The 17,402-nt window shown below is 40.7% G+C and overlaps 1 long non-coding RNA gene across 1 annotated transcript; it reads left to right on the top strand.

The window, feature by feature from the left end:
* Positions 1-14,301: 14,301 nt before the first annotated feature.
* On the top strand, positions 14,302-16,694 carry LOC110755821 (uncharacterized). The gene is made up of 3 exons (XR_002526541.2): positions 14,302-14,484; positions 16,014-16,070; positions 16,404-16,694. It is a non-coding gene; the product is annotated as an uncharacterized LOC110755821 (long non-coding RNA).
* The last annotated feature ends 708 nt before the right edge of the window (positions 16,695-17,402 follow it).

The following is a 17,402-nucleotide window of genomic DNA, read 5'->3' as shown; positions in this document are numbered from 1 at the left end:
GTAAAATCCAATCGCCAGAACTATGAATTACCCCAACCACTCCAATTTGGAACGAACTACCCCTGAACTTGAATTGTCCAAATTCTTACACCTATTGATTTCGGATCGAGGCCAAAATTTGGGCAACATCATAATATGGTGGGAGGAGTCATTTGGTGAGTTTTGAGTGAAATCCAATCGTTAGAAGTATGGAATACACCAACCATTCCAATTAGGAACGAACTACCGTTGAACTTGAATTGTCCAATTTCTCACACCTATTGATTTCGGATCGATCCCAAAACTTGGGCAACATGATAAAATTGTGGTAGGAGTCATGTGGTGAGTTTTGAGTGAAATCCAATCGCTAGAAGTATGGAATACACCGACCACTCCAATTAGGAACGAACTGCCGTTGAATGTGATTTGTTCAATTTTTCACACATATTGATTTCGGATCGAGCCCAAAATTTGGGAAACGTTATAATATGGTGGGAGGAGTCTTTTGCTGAGTTTTGTGTGAAATCCAATCGCTAGAAGTATGGAATACACCAACCACTCCAATTAGGAACGAATTGCCGTTGAACTTGAATTGTCTAATTTCTCACACCTATTGGTTTCGGAACGAGCCGAAAACTTGGGCAACATCATAATATGGTGGGATGAGTCATTTGGTGTGTTTTGAGTGAAATCCAAAGGCTAGAACTATGAATTACCCCAGCCACTCCAATTTGGAACGAACTGCCTTTGAACTTGAATTGTCAAATTTCTTACACGTTCTGATATCGGATCGAGCCCAAAACTTGGGCAGCATCATAATATGGTTGGAGGAGTCATTTGGTGACTTTTAAGTGAAATCCAATCACTAGTACTATGAATTACCCCAACCACTCAAATTTGGAACGAACTGCCTTTGAACGTGAATTGTCCCATTTCTCACACCTATTGATTTCGGATCGAGCTCAAAACTTGGGCAACATCATAATATGGTGGGAGGAGTCATTTGGTGTGTTTTGATTGAAATCCAATGGCTAGAACTATGAATTACCCCAACCACTCGAATTCGGAACGAACTGCCTTTGAACTTGAATTGTCCGATTTCTTACACCTATTGATTTCGGATCGAGCCCAAAACTTGGCAACATCATAATATGGTGGGAGGAGTCATTTTGTTGAGTTTTGAGTGAAATCCAATCGTTAGAACTACGAATTACCGCAACCACTCCAATTTGAAAAGAACTTCCTTTGAACTTGAATTGTCCGATTTCTTACACCTATTGATTTCGAATCGAGCCCAAAACTTGGGCAATATCATAATATGGTGGGAGGAGTCATTTGGTGAGTTTTGAGTGAAATCCAATCGCTAGAAGTATGGAATACACCAACCACTCCAATTAGGAACGAACTACCGTTGAACGTGAGTTGCCCAATTTCTCACACCTATTGATTTCGGATCGAGCCCAAAACTTGGGCAACATCATAATATGGACGGAGGAGTCATTTGGTGTGTTTTGAGTGGAATCCAATCTTCAGAACTATGAATTACCCCAACCACTCCAATTTGGAACGAACTGCCGTTGAACGTGAATTGTCCAATTTCTCACACCTATTGATTTCGGATCGAGCCCAAAACTTCGAAAACATCATAATATGGTGGGAGGAGTCATTTGGTGTGTTTTGAGTGAAATCCAATCTTCAGAACTATGAATTACCCCAACCACTCCAATTTGGAACGAACTGCCTTTGAAGTTCAATTGTCCAATTTCTTACACCTATTGATTTTGGATTGAGGCCAAAAGTTGGGCAACAACATAATATGGTGGGAGGAGTGATTTGGTGGGTTTTGAGTGAAATTCAATCGCTAGAACTATGAATTACCCCAACCACTCAAATTTGGAACGAACTACCTTTGAACTTGAATTGTCCAATTTCTAACACCTATTGATTTCGGATCGAGCCCAAGACTTGGGCAACATCATAATGTGGTGGGAGGAGTCATTTTGTGTGTTTTGAGTGAAATCCAATTGCTAGAACTACGAACTACCCCAACCACTCCAATTTGGAACGAATTGCCTTTGAATTGAATTGTCCAGTTTCTTACAGCTATTGATTTCGGATCAAGCCCAAAACTTGGACAACATCATAATATGGTGGGAGGAGTCATTTGGTGTGTTTTGAGTGAAATCCAATCGCAAAAACTATGAATTACCCGAACCACTCCAATTTGGAACGAACTGCCTTTGAACTTGAATTGTCCAATTTCTAAACCCTATTGATTTCGGATCGAGCCCAAAACTTGGCCAACAACATAATATGGTGGGAGGAGTCATTTGGTGTGTTTTAAGTGAAATCCAATTGCCAGAACTATGAATTACCCCAACCACTCCAATTTGGAACGAACTGCCTTTGAACTTGAATTGTCCAATTTCTTACACCTATTGATTGGGGATCGATCTTAAAATATGGGCAACATCATAATATGGTGGGAGGAGTCATTTGGTGTGTTTTGAGTGAAATCCAATCACCAGAACTATGAATTACCCCAACCACTCCAATTAGGAACGAACTGCCGTTGAACTTGAATTGTCCAGTTTCTCACACCTATTGATTTCGGATCGAGCCAAAAACTTTGGAAACATTGTAATATGGTGGGAGGAGTCATTTGGTGTGTTTTGAATGAAATCCAATCGCCAGAACTATAAATTACCCCAGCCACTCCAATTAGGAACGAATTGCCTTTGAACTTGAATTGTCCGATTTCTTACACCTATTGATTTCGGATCGAGCCCAAAACTTGGGCAACATCATAATATGGTGGTAGGAGTCGTTTGGTGAATTTTGAGTGAAATCCAATTGCTAGAAGTGTGGAATACACCAACCACTCCAATTAGGAACGAACTGCCGTTGAACTTGAATTGTCCAATTTCTCACACCTATTGATTTCGGATTGAGGCCAAAACTTGGGCAACAACATAATATGTTGCGAGGAGTCATTTGGTGTGTTTTGAGAGAAATCCAATCGCCAGAACTATGAATCACCCCAACCACTCCAATTTGGAACGAACTGCCTTTGAACTTGAATTGTCCAATTTCTCAACCCCATTGATTTCGGATCGAGCCCAAAACTTGGGCAACATCATAATATGGTGGGAGCAGTCATTTGGTGTGTTTTGAGAGAAATCCAATCGCCAGAACTCTTAATTACCCAAACTACTCCAATTTGGAACGTACTGCCTTTGAACTTGAATTGTCCAATTTGTCAGACCTATTGATTTCGGATCGAGCCCAAAACTTGGGCAACATCATAATATGGTGGGAGGAGTCAGTTGGTGTGTTTTGAGTGAAATCCAATCGCCAAAACTATGAATTACCCCAACCACTCCAATTTGGAACGAACTGCCTTTGAACTTGAATTGTCCAATTTCTTACACCTATTGATTGTGGATCGAGCCCAAAACTTGGGCAACATCATAATATGGTGGGAGGAGTTATTTGGTGTGTTTTGAGTGAAATCTGATCGCTAGAACTATGAATTATCCCAACCACTCCAATTTGGAACGAACTGCCGTTGAACTTGTATTGCCCAATTTCTTACACCTATTGATTTCGGATCGAGCCCAAAACTTGGACAACATCAAAATATGGTGGGAGGAGTCATTTGGTGAGTTTTGAGTGAAATCCAATCGCTAGAAGTATGGAATACAAAAACCACTCCAATTAGGAACGAACTGATGTTGAACGTGAATTGTCCAATTTCTCACACCTATTAATTTCGGATCGACCCAAAACTTGGGCAACAACATAATATGGTGGAAGGAGTCATTTGGTGTATTTTGAGTGAAATCCAATCTTTAGAAGTATGGAATAAACCAACCACTCCAATTAGGAACGAACTGCCGTTGAACTTGAATTGTCCAATTTCTTACACCTATTGATTGTGGATCGATCTTAAAACATGGGCAACATCATAATATGGTGGGAGGAGTCATTTGGTGTGTTTTGAGTGAAATCCAATTGCCAGAACTACGAATTCCCCCAACCACTCCAATTTGGAACGAACTGCCTTTGAACTTGAATTGTCCAATTTCTAACACCTATTGATTTCGGATCGTGCCCAAAACTTGGGCAACATCATAATATGGTGGGAGGAGTCATTTGGCGAGTTTTCAGTGAAATCCAATCGCTAGAAGTATGGAATACACCAACCACTCCGATCAGTAACGAACTGCCGTTGAACTTGAATTGTCCAATTTCTCACACCTATTGATTTCGGATCGAGCCCAAAACTTGGGCCACATCATAATATAGTGGGAGGAGTCATTTGGTGTGTTTTGAGTGCAATCCCACCGCAAAAACTATGAATTACCCCAACCACTCCAATTTTGAACGAACTGCCTTTGAACTTGAATTGTCCAATTTCGTACACCTATTGATTTTGGATCGAGCCCAAAACTTGGGCAACATCACAATATGGTGGGAAGAGTCATTTGGTGTGTTTTGAGTGAAATCCAGTCGCCAGAACTATGAATTACCCCGACCACTCCAATTTGGAAGGAACTGCCTTTGAACTTGAATTGTTAAATTTCTTACACCTATTGATTTCGGATTGAGCCCAAAACTTTGGGAACATCATAATATGGTGGTAGGAGTCATTTGGTGTGTTTTGAGTGAAATCCAATCGCCAGAACAATGAATTACCCCAACCACTCCAATTTGGAACGAATTGTCGTTGACCTTGAATTGTCCAATTGCCTACACCTATTGATTTCGGATCGAGCCTAAAACTTGGGCAACATCATAATATGGTGGGAGGAGTCATTTGGTGTGTTTTGAGTGAAATCCAATCGCCATAATCCAATCGCCAGACGTATGAATTACCTCAACCACCCCAATTTGGAACGAACTGCCTCTGAACATGAATTGTCCAATTTCTTACACCTACTGATTTCGGATCGAGCCCAAAACTTGGGTAACATCATAATATGGTGGGAGGAGTCATTTGGTGTGTTTTGAGTGAAATCCAATCGCCAGACGTATGAATTACCCCAACCACTCCAATTTCGAACGAACTGGCTTTGAACTTGAATTGTCCAATTTCTTACACCTACTGATTTCGGATCGAGCCCAAAACTTGGGCAACAACATAATATGGTGGGAGGAGTCATTTGGTGTGTTTTGAGTGAAATCCAATCGCCAGAACTATGAATTATCCCAACCACTCCAATTTGGAACGAACTGCCTTTGAACTTGAAGTGTCCAATTTTTTACACATACTGATTTCGGATCGAGCCCAAAACTTGTGCAACATCATAATATGGTGGTCGGAGTCATTTGGTGAGTTTTGAGTGAAATCCAATCGCTAGAAGTATGGAATACACCAACCACTCCAATTAGGAACGAACTGCCGTTGAAATGGAATTGTTCAATTTCTCACACCTATTTTTTTCGGATCGAGCCCAAAACATGGGCAACATCATAATATGGTGGGAGGAGTCATTTGGTGTGTTTTGAGTCTAATCCAATCGCTAGAACTATGAATTACCCCAACCACTCCAATTTGGAACGAACTGCCTCTGAACTTGAATTGTCCAATTTCTTACACCTATTGATTTCGGATTGAGCCCAAAACTTGGACAACAACATAATATGGTGGGAGGAGTCGTTTGGTGTCCTTTGAGTGAAATCCAATTGCCAGAACTATGAATTATCAAAACCACTCCAATTTGGAACGAACTGCCTCTGAACTTGAATTGTCCAATTTCTTACACCTATTTATTTCGGATCGAGCCCAAAACTTGGGCAACATCATAATCTGGTGGGAGGAGTCATGTGGTGTGTTTTGAGTGAAATCCAATTCCTAGAAGTATGGGATACACCAACCACTCCAATTTGGAACGAACTGCCTATGAACTTCAATTGTCCAATTTCTAACACCTACTGATTTCGGATCGAGCCCAAAACTTGGGCAACATCATAATATGGTGGGAGGAGTCATTTGGTGTGTTTTGAGTGAAATCCAATCGCCAGACGTATGAATTACCCCAACCACTCCAATTTCGAACGAACTGGCTTTGAACTTGAATTGTCCAATTTCTTACACCTACTGATTTCGGATCGAGCCCAAAACTTGGGCAACAACATAATATGGTGGGAGGAGTCATTTGGTGTGTTTTGAGTGAAATCCAATCGCTAGAACTATGAATTACCCCAACCACTCCAATTTGGAACGAACTGCCTTTGAACTTGAATTGTCCAACTTCCTACACCTATTGATTTCGGATCGAGCCCAAAACTTGGGCAACATCATAATATGGTGGGAGGAGTCATTTGGTGTGTTTTGAGGGAAATCCAATCGCCAGAACTATGAATTACCCCAACCACTCCAATTTGGAACAAACTGCCTTTGTACTTGAATTGTCCAATTTCTTACACCTATTGATTTCGGATCGAGCCCAAAACTTGGGCAACATCATAATATGGTGGGAGGAGTCATTTGATGTGTTTTGAGTAAAATCCAATCGCTAGAACTGTGAATTACCACAACCACTCCAATTTGGAACGAACTACCTTTGAACTTGAATTGTCCAATTTCTAACACCTATTGATTTCGGATCGAGCCCAAGACTTGGGCAACATCATAATGTGGTGGGAGGAGTCATTTTGTGTGTTTTTAGTGAAATCCAATTGCTAGAACTACGAACTACCCCAACCACTCCAATTTGGATGGAATTGCCTTTGAATTGAATTGTCCAGTTTCTTACACCAATTGATTTCGGATTGAGCCCAAAACTTGGACAACACCATAATATGGTGGGAGGAGTCATTTTGTGTGTTTTGAGTGAAATCCAACTTTCAGAACTATGAATTACCAAAACCACTCCGATTTGGAACGAACTGCCTTTGAACTTGAATTGTCCAATTTCTCACACCTATTGATATCGGATCGAGCCCAAAACTTGGGCAACATCACAATATAGTGGGAGGAGTCATTTGGTGATTTTTGAGTGAAATCCAATCGCTAGAAGTTCGGAATACACCAACGACTCCAATTCGGAACGAACTGCGGTTGAACTTTAATTGTCCAATTTCTCACCCCAATTGATTTCGGATCGTGGCCAAAACTTGGGCAACATCAGAATATGGTGGGAGGAGTCATTTGGTGTGTTTTGAGTGAAATCCAATCGCCAGAACTATCAATTACCCCAACCACTCCAATTTGGAACGAACTGCCTGTGAACTTGAATTGTCCAATTTCTTACACCTATTGATTTCGGATCGAGCCCAAGACTTGGGCAACATCATAATGTGGTGGGAGGAGTCATTTGGGTTGTTTTGAGTGAAATCCAATAGCTAGAACTATGAACTACCCCAACCACTCCAATTTGGAGCGAACTGCCTTTGAACTTGAATTGTCCAATTTCTTACACATACTGATTTCGGATCGAGCCCAAAACTTGGGCAACACCATAATATGGTGGGAGGAGTCATTTGGTGTGTTTTGAGTGAAATCCAATCACCAGAACTATGAATTACCCCAACCACTCCAATTTGGAACGAACTGCCTGTGAACTTGAATTGGCCAATTTCTTACACCTATTGATTTCGGATCGAGCCCAAGACTTGGGCAACATCATAATGTGGTGGGAGGAGTCATTTGGGGTGTTTTGAGTGAAATCCAATAGCTAGAAGTATGGAATACACCAACCACTCCAATTAGGAACGAACTGCCGTTGAACTTGAATTCTCCAATTTCTCACACCTATTGATTTCGTATCGAGCCCAAAACTTGGGCAACATCATAATATGGTGGGAGGACTCATTTGGTGAGTTTTGAGTGAAATCCAATCGCTAGGAGTATGGAATACACCAACCACTCCAATTAGGAACGAACTGCCGTTGAACTTGAATTGTCCAATTTCTCACACCTATTGATTTCAAATCGAGCCCAAAACTTGGGCAACATCATAATATGGTGGGAGGAGTCATGTGGTGTGTTTTGAGTGAAATCCAATTCCTAGAAGTATGGGATACACCAACCACTCCAATTTGGAACGAACTGCCTATGAACTTCAATTGTCCAATTTCTTACACCTATTGATTTCGGATCGAGCCCAAAACTTGGGCAACATCATAATATGGTGGGATGAGTCATTTGGTGTGTTTTGAGTGAAATCCAATCGCCAAAACTATGAATTATCCCAACCACTAAAATTTGGAACGAACTGCCTCTGAACTTGAATTATCCAATTTCTTACACCTATTTATTTCGGATCGAGCCCAAAACATGGGCAACATCATAATATGGTGGGAGGAGTCATTTGGTGGGTTTTGAGTGAAATCCAATCGCTAGAAGTATAGAATACACCAACCACTCCAATTAGGAACGAACTGCCGTTAAACTGGAATTGTCCAATTTCTCACACCTATTGATTTCGGATAAAGCCTAAAACATGGGCAACATCATAATATGGTGGGAGTCATTTGGTGTGTTTTGAGTGAAATCAAATCGCCAGAACTATGAATCACCCCAACCACTCCAATTTGGAACGAACTGCCTTTGAACTTGAATTGTCCAATTTCTTACACCTATTGATTTCGGATCGAGCCCAAAACTTGGGCAACATCATAACTGTTGTAAAATTGGCTCACATTTAGTATGCATGCGAAGGAGTGAGCGACCGGTCGCAAGGTTTGGGCGACCGGTCGTTTAGAAGCAGAGTCGAAGTCTGAAAAATTCTCAGGAAGCGACCGGTCGCAAGGTATCAGCGACCGGTCGCTATGTATCCAAATGGTCGTAGCGACCGGTCGCAAGGTATCAGCGACCGGTCGCCCCTGTGCTGTGCTGATGTTTTCCTTACGTGTTTTCAACTACTTTTTCGGTGGCTATCGCTTTCCACAAGATTGCAGGTGTTTAATGGGTCACTTCTGAGGTAAAAGAAGGTGGACTACCTGCTGTATAGTTGGGAGAGCACTCATTGCCAATTGGTTGTCTTGGTTTGGAGAATCCATTCTCCATTTTCTGGTTTTGTGGAAGGTGGCTGAAGTGGGATTTGTTTACTTGCATGATCTGATCTTTAGTCTAAGTGGGAGACTAAAGGAAGGAACGTGGAAGACAAGATGGTGCCTTATCTTGTGTCCATTGGTTTGTGTAGGTAATGGAGATAAAGCAAGACATTATAAGATGAGAAAGCAAGTTGAAGTTAGGTGTGGTTAATCTCAAGGTGGTCAAGTAGCTGGGTGCTATTGTGTTCAAAGGAGGTTAACTCACCAAGGGAGAACGTGAGAGAGAGCAATCAGTTCAAGTTTAGAGCTGAGTTGGGGTCTTGAGAGTCTAGACACCAAGGAGGGAAACACCAAGGGTTGTGAGAGTGTTCACAAGTGCATCAAAGTGTTGAGCAAGGGGTGTGAGAGAAAAGAGAGCTTGGGGAGAGAATAGAGTTCTAAGGGGGTTTTTCTGTGTAAAACCAAAGTTGTAACTTATTCTTTCATGAAGTGAATTTCTCAAGGGTATCACCAAGAGGATGTAGGCAATTGCTGAACCTCTATAAATTCTTGTGTCACTTTGTGCTTGGTTGTTGTCTCAAGTGTGTGTGTGTGATTCATCCATCATCGTGTGTGTCACAAAGTCCATCAACAACAAGATCATTAGGGGAGTGAGTGAAAGTGTTTGTCCATTTTTCACAACAAGTGGTATCAGAGCTGTGTGTTGGAGCAGCAAGGTTGCTAGTGTGTTGAAGATGGCAAGTGACAAGGAAGCTGAAGGTGGAAGTAGCTCTATGCATCAGAGGCTACCACAATCTGTCAGCATGAAGGTGGAGTTGAAGCCTTTCACAGGGAAGGAGAACTTCACACTTTGGCAAAGGAGGATGAAGTCAGCCCTTACACAACAAAATCTCAGTGTTGTCTTGGAAGGCAAAGAGAAGAAGCCGGTTACCATGACAGATGCGGAGTGGGGTGTGCTAGATGAGTTGGCTAGAGGAGCCATCGAGAACTTCATCTCCGATGAGGTGCTCATCAACGTGATGAAGGACACAGCGAAGCAAACATGGGAGAAGCTCGAAGAGATGTTTGCAGGGAAGTCGCTGTCCAACAAGCTCTTCCTCAAGGAGGAACTCCTAAATCTTCGGATGGCGGAGGAAGGAAATCTAATGGAGCATTTGAGCAGCTTCAATAGATGTGTTGCTGACTTGCAAAGAATGGATGTGTTGTATAATACGGAGGATAAGGCACTCATGTTTCTAACATCCTTGCCTCCGTCTTATAAGCACTTCCGAACTACACTTATGTTCGGGAAGAGTACTTTGAATTTTGAGGAGGTGGTGCAAGATGTGATGACGCATCACAGGATGTCTCAACGTTCGGAGGAGAACTCTCAAGAAGCTGGCTTGTTCGCAGGGAGGCGTTCAAGCAAGCAAGAAGGCAAGGGCAGCAAAAGGAATACTAAGTCCAAGGACAATGAAGGGTGCTTCGAGTGTGGATCTATGGATCATTGGAGACGAGATTGTCCGGTATGGAAGGAGAAGCTGAACAAGATGAAGAAAGCTGGAAGTTCAGCCCACGTGTGTGATGAGGACACATGTGATGAACTCTTGACGGTTACGGATGAAAGTAACGGGGAAGTCATGGCAAGTTCTTCGTGTGAGGATTCTTCTTCAAGTTGGATTTTAGATTCCGGGTGCTCATATCATGTGTGTGCAAATAAGTTGATGTTTGACACATATGAGGATAAGGATGCATGCAAAATTATGTTGGGAGACAAAACTACATGTGAAGTTTTGGGCATAGGGACTGTGAAGATCAAGTTGCAAGGTGGTGAAGTTTGGACTCTTAGTGAGGTAAGGTTTGTACCTGCACTAAGAACGAATCTAGTCTCTCTTGGTTCTTTGGATAGAGAAGGTTGCTCTTACAAGGCCAAAGGAGGGAAGTTCATGGTCACACAAGGTTCTGTGGTGGTTATGAGGGGGGAGATTCAACCAAACAACACATACAAGCTCTTGGGTGGTGCAGAGATTTGTACCAAGGAAGAGCAAGCAACAAATCTTAAAGTCAAGGAGCCGGTCCAACATGATGTAGCTGCATGTGTGCTCAAGAGAAGTTGGGCAAAGAAGGTTAGTCAAGGTTGTATGACTAACGGTTCATCATCAAGGGTGCTTGATTTCAAAGGTGCAGAAAGTGTGGAGAGGAAATTCCACAAAGGTGAAGTCAAGACAAGGAATGATGGGGAGGATGTTGTTGAAAGGAAACTTCTTGCCAAGGTGGTCATGGAAGAGACTCCATTTGAGGTGGAGCTTGACACAAGGGCTGAAGAAGGAGGGCAACAACAACAAACTCACAAAGGGGTTCTACTTGAGGTGGAGCCATCATCAAGTGCAAGGTCCGGGCCCAAGGAATCCATCAAACCTTCCCTAGGTTTTGGATGGATGGACCAAGAAATTCCAACCACGTTTCGGAGTGCTATAGGGAGCATGAAGCGGGAAAGTTGGAGAGGTGCATTAATGAAAAGAAAGGTGTTCTTAAATCCAAGAGCAAGGTGTGCTAAGTGGGGATTTAGTGAACAAAGGTTTGGTATGTGGTTTGCATATCAAGGGAAGTCCAAGGTTCAAGGTTCCAAGGAAGCAAGGAGCAACGAATTTGGCAAGGGGGAACTCTTCTCTGCACAAGAGGTCCAAGTTACTCAAGTTTAGGCTTGGGTGGAGCACCTTCCACCAAAGGTGCATTGAGGCAAGAGGTGTATTGCCATGGTGGAGTTCTTGGAAATTACTAGAACGATTTCTAAGAGGTTGAAGATGTTCTAGAGGTCAACAATGGTCCATGGGGTGATTAAATGGTTCGCCAAGGTGGAGATTGTTGTAAAATTGGCTCACATTTAGTATGCATGCGAAGGAGTGAGCGACCGGTCGCAAGGTTTGGGCGACCGGTCGTTTAGAAGCAGAGTCGAAGTCTGAAAAATTCTCAGGAAGCGACCGGTCGCAAGGTATCAGCGACCGGTCGCTATGTATCCAAATGGTCGTAGCGACCGGTCGCAAGGTATCAGCGACCGGTCGCCCCTGTGCTGTGCTGATGTTTTCCTTACGTGTTTTCAACTACTTTTTCGGTGGCTATCGCTTTCCACAAGATTGCAGGTGTTTAATGGGTCACTTCTGAGGTAAAAGAAGGTGGACTACCTGCTGTGAGTTTTGAGTGAAATCCAATTGCTAGAAGTATGTTATACACCAACCATTCCAATTAGGAACGAACTGCCGTTAAACTGGAATTGTCCAATTTCTCACACCTATTGATTTCGGATCGAGCCCAAAACATGGGCAACACCATAATATGGTGGGAGGAGTCATTTGGTGTGTTGTGAGTGAAATCCAATCGCCAGAACTATGAATTACCCCAACCACCCCAATTTGGAACGAACTGCCTTTGAACTTGAATTGTCCAATTTCTTACACCTACTGATTTCGGATCGAGCCCAAAACTTGGGCAACAACATAATATGGTGGAAGGAGTCATTTGGTTAAGTTTGAGTGAAATACGTTCTCAAGAACTACCGAATACACCAACCACTCCAATTAGGAACGAACTGCCTTTGAACCTGAATTGTCCAATTTCTTACACATATTGATTTCATAACGAGCCCAAAACTTGGGCAAAATCATAATATGGTGGGAGGAATCATTTCGTGAATTTGGAGTGAAATCCGATCTCTAGAATTGTGGAATACACCAACCACTCCGATTAGGAACGAACTGCCCTTGAACTTGAATTGTCCAATTTCTTGCACTTATGGATTTCGGATCGGGCCCAAAAGTTGGCCAACATTATAATATGGCGGGAGGAGTCATTTGGTAAAGTTTGAGTGAAATCCGATCTCAAGAACTACCCAATACACCAACCACTCCAATTAGGAACGAACTGCCTTTAAACCTGAATTGTCCAAATTCTTATACCTTACTGATTTCGGATCGAGCCCAAAACTTTGGCAACATCATAATATGGTGGGAGGAGGTGTTTGGTGAATTTGGAGAGAAATCCGATCTCTAGAACTACCCAATACACCAACCACTCCAGTTTGGAACGTACTGCCTTTGAACCTGAATTGTCCAATTTCTTACACATATTGATTTCGGAGCCCAAAACTTGGGCAACATCATAATATGGTGGGAGGAGTCATTTGGTGAATTTTAAGTGAAATCCGGTCACAAGAACTACCTAATACACCATGCACTCTAATTTGGAACGAATTGCCTTTGAACTTGAATTTTTCAATTTCTTACACGTATTGATTTCGGATCGACTGCAAAACTTGGGCAACATCATAATATGGTGGGAGGAGTCATTTCGTGAATTTGGAGTGAAATCAAATCTCTAGAACTGCGGAATACACCAACCACTCCGATTAGGAATGAACTGCCTTTGAACTTGAATTGTCCAATTTCTTACACCTATTGATTTCGGATCGAACACAAAACTTTTACAACGTCATAAGATGGTGGGAGGAGTAATTTGGTTAATTTTGACTGAAATCCGATCTCTAAAACTACCCAATACACCAACCACTCCAATTAGGAACGAACTGCCTTTGAACTTGAATTGTCCAATTTCTTTCACCTATTGACTTCGGATCGAGCCCAAAACTTGGGCAACATCATAATATGGTGGGAGGATTCATTTGGTGAATTTTAAGTGAAATCCTGTCATTAGAACTACCCAATACACCAACCACTCTAATTAGGAACGAACTGCCACTGAACTTGAATTGTCCAATTTCTTAGACCTATTGATTTCGGATGGAGCCCAAAACTTGGGCAACAACATAATATGGTGGGAGGAGTCATTTGGTTAAGTTTGAGTGAAATCCGATCTCTAGAACGACCCAATAGACCAACCACTCCAATTAGTTACGAACTGCCTTTGAACTTGAATTGTCCAATTTCTTACATCTTTTGATTTCGGATCGAGCCCTCAACTTGGGCAACATCGTAATATGGTGGGAGGAGTCATTTGGTGAATTTTGAGTGAAATCCGATCGCTAGAACTGCCCAATACACCAACCACTCCAATTTGGAACGAACTGCCCTTCAACTTGAATTGTCCAATCTCTTACACCTATTGATTTCGAATCGAGCCCAAAACTTGGTTAACATCGTAATTCGGTGGGAGGAGTCATTTGGGGAATTTTGGGTGAAATCCCACTACAAGAAAATTACCCTTTTGCGACCAAACTTATCAGCGACGAACTATTGTTGGTCGCTGATAGGGTGATTCTGCAACCAAATTTCTAGAGTTGGTCGCCAATAGAGTCGCCAATAGAGTTGGTCGCCAATAGAGTTTCAATTTCATCAATTTTCTTTCATATACAGTTTCAATTTATGGTTCATTGAAGGTTTTAATGTTAGATCTGGTGCCTGTTGGGTTTTTTTTTTTGGTGGTTGAAGGAGATTGAAACTGATTTTTCAAGTGTTTTCAGACCTGTAATAGCAAAGGTCATGGCTCATGCCCAATTGTATCTCGTTCTTGGTATGTATTCTTTATGTGGTTTTATTTGTTAAAAATTCTAGTGCAGTTGAGTTCGTATATCTTGACAATGGTTCTTTATACTGAAAACTCATGTGTACTTTTCTATGTTTTTCATGGTGATGAAATTTATAAGTCTTTTTTTTTTTTTTTTGACATTACTTGCCTATGTAGAACTTAATTTTCTATTGAATTGGTTGGGTACATAGATGTGGAATGGAATCAGGTTTTGACAACCCCCCCCTCTCTCTCTCTCTCTCTGTTTTTGTAGTTGCATTTTCCTCTGTTTTCCCTTTCTTTACTTGGTTGTGCTTTGTAACTCAATATTGCACTGTAGTCTTGTTTCTTCAATGATATATCAAATTTTCCATTTTTTTTATAGACACTTTGTATTTCTTTTAGAGTTTTTTCTATTTAGCCATGTTGTTTAGTGCAGGAGAAGCTGCGTAATTGTTGCACCTGCGATTGTGGTTTTTGTTGTAAAAATTTCACAGGTGGTTATTCAATTTAAGCTCTGCCTTTGTTTTTGTTTTTTTCCATTGTAGTTGGTCATTTTAGATTAATACTCTTTCAATAGTAAATAGTCACATTTGAATGATTTAGTGTTTGATGTTTAAAGCTGATAAGTGTTGAATTTTAAGATTTGGGTTGGTTTATGAAATCTGAGGTTATGCAGAAATCTGTGATTTTGTGTTATGTTCTGGACCAGAAGACCTAGTTTGGATTTATATTTTGATCTGGTTTTTTAATAATTAGACATGTCAATGAGCATTTGAAAACTGGTTCCATACAAATTGGAGTTAAATTGAATTTTTGGCAAATTTTCAAAGTAGTTGTTATGTTGCAGGAAGCAGAAAACTCTACAGCCCAGTCTGTTTTAGATTTTGTTTTTGACATGCTTCCTTAAATTCGAATGCCATGAAATTTTTATGTGAGGAAGTTTCATGTGTCTAGTTATGATCTGTAAAGTTTCGCACCATTTTGACTCAAATTTGAATTTTTAGTGAATTTCCCAAATTGAAGTGTTTCTGCCCAAATTGTTTAACAAAATATTTATTTGGTCATCTATGATTTACTGAAAACTACTCCATACTCTATTTGTTGAATTGTCTTTTTGCTTAGCAATGGTTGAAGACCAAATTGAAGTGCCTAGAAAATTAGGAAGGTCGTGCTATGTGCTGAAGAAAACTGTGTCTCGTAGGCTTGAAAATATGATAAAGAATTCTAGTTTTTCACTAGGATCATACTCTGTTAGCTTGTGTTTTCACTTTTAAAGCATTTTTCATGTTATTTTATTTCAATTCAATCCTGTTTTTCTACATTTAGATCTCTTTTTATTTCAATTCTGCATTGTATTCTAGTGGAAACTGAAAAAGTTGTCATTCAGTGTTTCTATATGCATTGAAAATATTAAAACCAATGAGCGATTGCCTTATTTGGGTTTGTGGTTCTCTTTATCTTATAATGTGTTTAGAACAATGCCATTTAGGAGTCTAACTTTACTAAGGTAATATTCTGTTTTTGCATATGAGATTATTTGAGGAGGTGGAAGGATTTGGTTTGGGGTTTTGGACAGAGGACCATTTGAGGTAAGAACCTCTTCTTCTCATTAGCACTTGTTTTCTTATTAACAACTATAGTGGTTGTCAATGTCATTGTGGTGTTGTTTGTTTAAGGGTATTAAAATGGAATACATGTTTTGTATTGTGTTGAGAAGTTATGCAACCCATGTTGGTTAAGGTGTGGATTATACTTTGGATTTTATGATTTATGTTTTCTAATGGGTTTGTGCAAGATTTCTTGTAATTGTGTTATCGAAAATTGTTTGTTTTTGGTCTCTATATATTCTTTATATTTAAATTCTCTTGGTTTTGGCATCTTTTTGACCATTGGCATTTCCTTGTTTTGTTTCTTTTGTAAAGGAAGATTGATGACTTTGAGAAGATCAAGCAACAATTGGCATAGTGCTTGGGAATTCCACCATATTAGATCATAGTCCCTATCCCACAATGTTAAAGATCATGACCACAAAACTTGGAATTACAAAGGCATAGTACACATGCATTTTTCCAGTCAAAACCTAGTCTTAGAGTGGGGGAATAATAACTGCAGAACTTGGGTTTACCAAGGGCAAGAATATATGGAGCTTGGCCTCCAATCTTTGAGTGGAGAGTTCTTCACACGTTTATGTCACTATGTAATGCGTACTTGAATAATTAGTACGCTTGTGTACTTTTGAATGAGAGAAACTTTTATTCATGTCATTTTCTATTGATCTATTTACCTTCTTTTATTTTTTGAAATTGCAAAATGTTGATGAACAAAAGGTTAATATTATCACAAAACAGAATATAAATAAAAACATTATTAACATTTAAAATAACAATATTTTAGCGACGAACCAAGTAAGCTTTAGCGACCAAATCCAGTAGTCACCAGAACCTATTGGCGACGAACATGGTTGGTCGCCCAATCCTTCCCCAATTCGCGGTAAATTTTTGGTATTTTAGTGGGAACTCGTCTGTATAGGCGACCAACTTTTTACTGTTAGACGACGAAAAAGATTGGTCGCGTAAAAATTTTGGCGACGAAAATATTTTTCGTCGCCTTTTGTTGCCTGAGACTTTTGGCCACAAGGCTAAGGCGACCAAATTAGCGACGAAATTATTTTGTCGCTAAATAGATTTGGCGAAGAAATTTCATCTTTTAGTGACCAAAGGTAGTGGTCGCCAAAAGCGATTTTCCTTGTAGTGTCCGATCTCTACAATTATGGAATACACCATCCGCTCCGATTAGGAACGAACTGCCTTGGAACTCGAATTGTCCAATTTCTTCCACCTATTGATTTCAGATCGAGCCCAAAACTTGGGCAACATCATAATATGGTGGGAGAAGTCATTTGGTGAATTTTGAGGGAAATC

Source organism: Prunus avium, chromosome 7 (assembly GCF_965620075.1).
Source record: "Prunus avium chromosome 7, drPruAviu1.hap1.1, whole genome shotgun sequence".
Classification (NCBI taxonomy): Eukaryota; Viridiplantae; Streptophyta; class Magnoliopsida; order Rosales; family Rosaceae; genus Prunus; species Prunus avium.
Note: the sequence above shows the minus strand (reverse complement) of the source record. Positions and strands in the feature narration are given on the sequence as shown.